The sequence below is a fragment of the Nannospalax galili genome, unplaced genomic scaffold, assembly GCF_000622305.1.
Source record: "Nannospalax galili isolate Female #2095 unplaced genomic scaffold, S.galili_v1.0 scaffold606, whole genome shotgun sequence".
Lineage (NCBI taxonomy): Eukaryota > Metazoa > Chordata > Mammalia > Rodentia > Spalacidae > Nannospalax > Nannospalax galili.
Window position 1 is genome coordinate 3689949 of NW_008355477.1, and position 8429 is coordinate 3698377.

The 8429-nt window shown below is 40.3% G+C and overlaps 1 pseudogene across 1 annotated transcript; it reads right to left on the reverse strand.

Annotated features, from left to right (window-relative positions):
• Window positions 1-1212: 1212 nt before the first annotated feature.
• Window positions 1213-2429, reverse strand: LOC103749982 (annotated as a pseudogene). Its single transcript, XR_001872912.1, has one exon. The product of XR_001872912.1 is annotated as a 60S ribosomal protein L3 pseudogene (transcript).
• Window positions 2430-8429: the final 6000 nt, after the last annotated feature.

The window sequence follows — 8429 nt, forward strand, 5'->3', positions numbered from 1 at the left end:
ACACACCCTAAATGTGGGCGTTACCTTCTGATGACAGCCGGTATAAAAGACCAAGGCAGAGGAGAATGCGAGGCTTTTTGCAGCTTGCCTTCTCTCTCGCTGGTGAGTTCATCTTGCTGCTGTAGACTGAAGACTAGCTGATATTTTGGAATTTGTCAGACCTTCAGCACCGGATTGGGACTACTGAGACATCCAGCCTTGTGGACTGAGCGACTACAGATTCTCAGCCTCTCCAGTGTGGTGCAGCCATTGTTGGACTACTTGGAATCTATCCTGTGAGCTAAGCTGATAAATCTCTATACATATATATTCATTCTACTGGTTCTGTTTCTTTGGAGAACCCTGACTAATACAGTCCCTCAACTTCTTCATGATGCATTAAGTTGCTGTGCATTTTAGATTTGACACTTGTCTTATGGACAGTTGACTTCCACCAGTTCAATTCCATTTGTACCTTGTTTTCGCATCAATATCCTGATTACTTTGGAGACGTTGAACTAAAAAAAGGACGTATTTTAACCACTTCAAGCCTTTAAGATTTTGCTGAGGTTTCAGGATTCTTTTCTGCAATTAGACAGTGTACACATTTCAATTCTGGGCACTTGAAGGACAGTCTGTGTTTTCTAATATCAAACCCAGATGTGTGCAATTTGTAACAGTTTTGACAAGTTTTCCTGTTGTAGGCTAACCAACTCATTGTGGTTTGTCAAGACTTTCATGGGGCACTGAAAGTCCCACCTCTTGGAAGCTTCTTGAATTCCAAACCAATTGGATAATTGGTTTCTTTACACCACTTTTACCCTGAAACAAAATGGCAGAGTGGTCATTCTTCACTGGAAAATTGCATTCCCAGTTACTTTCAAAGGAGGGAAAGGTGCAAAACTTCTTTAGAAATCTTAAATTTCTGTTGTATTATTTCAAGTATTTAAGAGTTATATTGACAGAGAATAGTTGGTGGATTTACTAATAATAATTATTGACTTAATAGAATATGGTCATAAAATTAAATACTGAACATGTAAGAAAATATTGCTTATTTTCCAAAAGCAATGAAAGGATGAAAATGATTACATTTTCAACATCTTACATGGAAATTTACACTTCATACACCCTCTCTTGAACTTGCTTTATTTCAGGGTGTTTTGTTTTGTCTTTTTGTCAGTGGAAAAGGTTTTATTGAGACCCCATGAGCTGCACAATGTGCTTCTAACACTAAGCACCTTCCTCCTTGGCAATCTGGTCTTTCTTGAGTGGTCCCATAAATGTTTTCTTCTCCTTCATGGTCTGGTAACAGTCACGGCCAAATTTGGAGGTGGTGTCAATGAACTTCAGGTCAATCTTCTCCAGAGCACCACATTTGGTCTGTTCCAGCAAGGACTTGCGAAGGATGAGTACTGGCTTCTTGGGTCCCACCACACAGCCTTTCAGCAAGACGAAATCATTGGTCACCTCACCATAATGGACAAAGCCACCCAAGGGGTTTATGCTCTTGTCAGAAAGGGGTGAAGGCATTGTTCTTTATCACCTTGCTATCCTTGATAAGGTAGCCCTGACCAATCTTGTAAATCTTCTTGTTGATCTCCATGCCATGATGGTAGCTTCTTTGCTCAGCTTGAACCACAGAGAAGGCCACACAGGCAGGGCGCCAGGCTCTGGTACAAGCAACCTTGCACAGACCTCGGTGGATCTTCCAGGGCAGCCTCTTTGATGTGCCAGCAGCTGGTGGCCCATTTGTAGACTTTGCCTTTGGTCACCCCGATGACATCAGTCGACTTATCCTGCCCAAACACCTGGTTTACCTGGACTTGCTGCTCCAGCCTCCCCTGGCCCAGTCTCGTTTCTCAGCTACGGTGCCCGAGTTCACCTGGATCTCCGTCAAGTGGGCCTCCTGACTGAGAGGAAGCAGGCCAGCAGCTGGCTGTGGGTGATGAGGCTGATGACCTGGCAGTACTTCTTCAAGCTGTTGAAGTTCTTCTCCAGCTATTTCTTGCCCATGTCGTCCTGCCATTTCTTACAGCACTTGATGAAGGCGTTCTTCTTAGATTTGTGTCAGTTCTTGTAGAAGCACCTTTTGCATTCATCCCAGATATGCTCAGCAAAGACGGTCTTAAAGGGGCAGAGGCCACATGAGGTTTCTACATAGCCCACAATGCCCACAATCACCATAGGGGTATCTCCACAATTGTGACAGCATCCACAACCTCCATCTTGTTCACCTTGGATCCTGGCCTGTCAATTTCATACACAATGTGAATAATGCCAGCCTTATAGCCCAGATAGGATGTGAGGTAGAAAGACTTGGAAGGTTCATCTTTGGGGAAGCTCTTTACTTTCCCATGATGCTGGCTGCTGCATTTCCAAGGCAAGAAGCCCAAAGACCTGTGCCTGGGAGCAGAGAACTTCCTATGAGAGAGACATCGCTCCACCATAGAGTATTTCAGGTTTTTCTTTTTAACTTTTTGCAGCTACCCTACTAAGTAAAATCAAATTAACCATAAAACAGACCATATATTTACCTCTTTCCTGAACTCATGTTATGTGCATATATGTAATGTACATATATACATATACATATGTATTTCACCATATCTTAACATGCCTTGTAAAATCATAAGGACTAAAAATGCAAAAGTGGAAGTGTATTGCTTCAGGCAAATTCAGTACAACCAAATTGCTATTTCATTTCATCATGTGACAAAGTCAACTGGGAATTTCCAGATGTGAAAAGAGTAAAAATGCCAACTTTATTCAAATACATGCCAAAGCAAAATCAGAGTTTAAAATGGATGAGATTGAGGAAAAAGCTAATTTTGTTTGGCATGTACTGGAAAATCCTAATTTTATGTAATTTAAAAATGGTTCTCCCACCCTTTATATAACCATAGAGGGAAAGGCAAGCCTACTCAAAGCACATTTCTCAGAGTTCTTACATTTTTGTCAATAATTTGTATTTTTGTAACAAATTTTGACTTAATTGATGATGCCCTTGGAAGATTTCATAAATAAAACAAATTACTTTAGAAGAGACTGTCAAAAAGCAGATGCAACTGGATTTGGAGAGGACAAAATGGATTTACCATACATCTATACCCATCCTATAATCCTACAGATAAAGTCATAATGTAGCCACAATTATACAAGAAATAGTATTTGTATGATTTTCTATAAACCCAAGAAAGCCAGTATTTGTTTGAGTGCTTTAGGGATGATTTGTCTCAGAAGGATAATTCACATGTTTACTCCTAGCCTACAGATGAAGCCATAGGACAGCTACCATTTCATAAATATCAGAAGAATATGTACTAAAGAATCCAGTCTTGTCTGCAACTGCAGTATGATTTCTTCTACAGACATACTCTAAGTGCCATGCATATGAATAAACTAAGAGGTCATAGAAAGTATGGGATTAGAGGTACTTTGATACCTAGTAGACAGATCATGGTGTTGGGAGTCAAAAAGATCTGGGTTCAAATCCCACAACAATGTATAAACTACATCAACCTGGGAAAACTTACAGTCTCTCAGCTGTAATCTCTTCATCTACTTGAGGGTGATAATAACATCCCATGGTGATGCTGTATGGATAATAATTAGAAATAATAATTCTTGGATGCTTAGTGAGTACCCAGGAGGAGCACTATATTAAGTGCCCCGTGTGTTCAATCATTGTCATCATCATCATTTTTATCTAGTTTCACAGAGGAAGATCTATTGATGGCAAGTAGTCTCTCAAAGTGATCTAAAATACAGTAAAAGGAGTTGAGGCATAAATCTAGAAAAATGTAATTACATGGTTCTGTCTTCTTAAAATATTTTTTACAAAGTAATCAATGAAGTAGTTTCAAGTAATTATGAATACTCTAATTACATCCCTTGTCTTAGGCATGTCCACTGTGTGGTCCTAATGAGACTTTATAGGTCACATTATATATATAATAGAGTACATGAAATTGGATGGGGAGAAGTGCAGATAGGGAAGGGAATCTAGATACCATTAAACTATATTGTAGAAAATCACAAAAATTCAATTAAAAATAAAACAATAAAAAGATAGAACAGAACTGGAGAAATGGCTCAGAGGATAAAAGTATTTACCACACAAGCTTGATACCAGAGTTCAGATTCTCCAGAACCCATACAAAAGCTGTACACGATAGCTTTAGTGTCACCTTGACACACCTGGGTTGAGGGAGCTCAATTGGGGAATTGCCTCCATTGGACTGGCCTGTGGCCATGTCTGTGAGGTATCTTCTTGATTACTGAGTGATATGAGAGGGCCCAGGCCACTGTGGGTGGTACCACCCCTGGGCAGGTGGGCCTGTGTTGCATAAGAAAACAGACTGAGCAGGGGCCAGTGGAGCAAGTCAATAAGCAGCGTTCCTCCATGGCCTGTGCCCCAGCTCCTGCGTCCAGGTTCCTGCCCTGAGTTCCTACCTTGAGCTTCCTGATGAACTGGGACTGGAAAATGTGATACTTGAGTAGACCCTTTCCTTCCCAACGTGATATTGGTCAGTGTTTTGTCACAGCAGTGGAGAAACAAACTAGGACAAAGGCCAAATGCAAAATCAATTTGCATTTCTGTAATCCCAGCATGTCTACAGGAAATAAGAGACAGAGACAGGAGAATCGCCAAAGTTTTGCCTGACTTTTGCAACAGTGAAAAATTCCTGTCTTAATCCAAGTGAAAAAGTAAGAACCCATACTGAAACATTATCCTCTGACCTCCACAAGTGAACTCACGGCCCCTCACATACATATTTACTCACCCATCACACACACGCACATGCTCACAAAAGATAGAAGATGCTTTAATATATTATTTTAAACATAATTTTGTAGTTCAGATTTCCAAGCAAGACACAAACTCTCTAAGAATGACAGTCTTTCATTGAACCGGAAGCTGGGCTGGCAGCCAGTGCTCTAGTGATCCTTATCTCTGCTTTTGCACAGTGCTGGGATATAGTTCTATGTGGCCACATCTAGCTTTTTACGTAGAATCTGGAGATTTGAACTCAGGTCTTCATGCTTGTGCTCTAAGTGCTCAGACCTTCTAAGCTATCTCCACAGCCACACTAATGTTCTTTGTGTTCCACTGTACTTCAAAGCATGAGATGTTGTAGAAAGCAAGAACAATTGGAAATAAAGTAAACAAAATCTCAGAAAATGCTGGTAAATGAGTGCATCTTCATAACTACCCAGGTCATGTTTCTAGAATTTCCTCTATATTCAAATGGTGTGTGTGTGTGTGTGTGTGTGTGTGTGTGTGTGTGTGTGTGTGTGTGTGTAAGTGTAAGGGATCAAACAATGTAATGAGAGAAAAAAGGGATAAAGGGATATAGGTCACAGAAGCTCTGGGGTGCTTTTGAACCTCCGCTCTCCCTTTGCCCCTGAGAACACATTTTATTGTGTATATTTGAGTATCCCCAACCTATGAACCAAGAAATCTCTTACAGTTACCAGTTGCTATTTGCCACAGGAAATAGGTAGTATTTGAGCATCCGGGAACTTGCTGCATTTAATATCTATGCTTAAGAGCAAACAGAATTCTAAATTATTTTTTATCAATATTGCTTATAATAAAAACATACACCTAAATGAATTTAAATCTTCTAATTTTAAATATACTCATGATTACATTCTGAATTTTGTGACTATTGGCCAAGGAAAGTAACAGCAACTTCTGAAATACTTTCTCTAATGTCAGACTAAGGCAATCATCAGTGCATCTCAAAAGCATTTAATGAAATCACAAGGAGTCCAAGGAAGCCCTTTGCTGAGATCATCTTGGGTCACAAATATTCATGAGCACAAGCATAAACATGTGTATCCTCACACTCCACAGTTGTCAATGACTGGACCCTGTGGAGACTCATGGGCCTTAATTTTCAGGGGATTAATTTATAGTAGAACCGTAACTATCATCATGTTTGTAACAGACACAGGACTACTGCTACTCTGGGTACTGGTACAGATTCTCAGCAGCTTTTAATTGGAACCAGAACATTCTTTGAAAACTGCTAGGGTTTAGCTATTCCATATAGTTGGTACTGGACTATGTGATTCTGGGCATGTCAATTATAGCTAGAACTTCACACTATCTTTAAAACTCAATTTCTGGGGCTGGAGAGATAGTGCAGCAGTTAAGAACACTGACTGTTCTTGTAGAAGACCCAGGTTCAAATTCCAGCACCCACATGGCAGCTAATAACTGTCCTTAACTCCAGTTCCAGGGGATCCAACAGTCTCTTCTGTCCTCCGTGGGCATTGCACAACACGGGTGCACTTACCTACATGCAGTCAATACACACATACACATAAAATAAAAATAATAAATAAAATATTTTTTAAAAAATCAATTTCTGAGTTTAGAGCTGTTCGTCCCATATTTCATTGCTGACAAGTGTCAAGCTATCACATAGTTTAGAAGAGTGATCAGAAATTATATTCAGTTGTGTATATGCACAAGTAAAAATGTTCTTATATGAATATACATATATATATATATATATCAATTTAGGATTATAAACAGGAGTCATGAGCATTTTATGTACAATAAAACATACATAGTTGACTTTAAATGACGTAAATAAGTAATACTTTTAATGTGCTATTCACTATGATGGCATCATTTTAGAGGAAGTTCCAGTTCACTCACAGGGTAAGACTTATCTATAATGGAATTAGTTGTCAATGCATATGGATTTCTTTGTAATGTTAAGCATTTGTGACTGATGTTCACTTAGAGTCTTAATAGAGTCATAATGTGGTTAATGATGGTCTACTTGGAATAGCAAGCATGTTACCTCTCATATTATCTTATTATTTACTTGAAATTGCAAGGTAATAATATTCCCTTAGCTCATGGCTTCCTAACAAAAAACTGTTAAAGCTGTAGTCTAGTTAAAAGTCGAAAATATATGCTGGGTGTGGTGGCACATGTGCATACGCTTTCAGAAACACACACACACACACACTCACACACACACACACAGACAATAAATATTTTTTAAAGGGATAGTGATTAAGTGTCCCCCTGAGACATCCTCCCTTAGAACAACCTCATCTTTAGCACAGATAGAGCATAGTATATCACTATCAAAAACCCCAGAATAATATCAGGGTAGAATCAAGAAAATGCTCACAAGCCAATTGGATAGAGGACATTCCTCAGTTGGGGCTCCCTCTCCCAGGTGTGCCAAGTTGAAAAAGAAAGCTAGCTATGATAATTCACCACTGGTCAGACTTCACACATAAACACATCAGTTTAAACCATTACCTTTCCTTTCTTTGCCTGACCCAAAGATCACACATTAACATCACAGAATAAAACACAGGGCAAATTTAGAAGTCCCATAGGATCTTGGGTGTAGGTTCATCCAGTGCAGTCTGGTCAGCTCACCACAGACATCAACTTTATTCAGCTTTTAACTCTGTGAATTCAATAAAATAACATTTAATCTTTAAATTTTGGGAATTCTTAAGGCCCAAGTTGATTTGTACAAGAAGACTGTCTAGTTCTAAGTTTCGGGAAGATAACAATTTAATATCTAAATTATTATACCTCTAATGAGTGGATAATAATGACTTATTTTATTTTCTTTTTAGTGAACCACATTTTAGTTTGCAAATAAATGGAAAGTCCCATCATAGTAGAAAGCAGACAATATACTAGTCCTTTAAATTTTATTTAAAAATATTAACTTTTTTATGTACCAAATATTATTAATAACATGAGTCCAAATAAATAGTCACATATGTAGAAGGAGAAGGAGGCAGGGAGTTGTCTGGAAGCCTGGATTGCCCAATGTCATTCACACTTAAGAGGCTCTGGGCTGCACCCTCTGATGGCCCCCTGGCAGGAGGTGCAGGGCCTGCCTTGTGTGGGTGGAGTCTAGGGCTTCTGGAGTATCCCAGGTCATTCAGAGTTGTGGGTCTCCCAGGGTGGCAGCTGCTCCCTCCGACGGCCACCTTGTGAGCAAGTGCATGCTTGCCTGCCACAGTCTCAGTAGAGAAGGTCTGGATCTCCCTTGCTCATTCACAATCACGAGGGAACCAGTGCATGCTGCTGCCTTCACATACTGCCTTCTGACCCCTGGAGCTGGCCTGAAGCCTGCGGAATCTGGAAGCACAGGATCAAGCCCTGTTGGCTTTTGATGTTATACCCCACTCTTGTCGTGGTCTCCTGTCAGTGGGCGGCAAGGCGGCAAGCACGCAGATGCTGATGCACCCGCGGCGTGCACTGCATGCACAATGATGGAATGATGCGGTCTGACAGCTCGGGACTGACAGATCAGGACTTTTCCTCGAGTTCGCTCGAGCTTTGATTGATTCCAGAGGCCAACTGCCATTCGATTTCTGTGAGCTCTGCCGTTGGGACATGTTCACAGTGTTGGGGAAGGAGAGCCACTCTCCTATGATACCCCTTTACC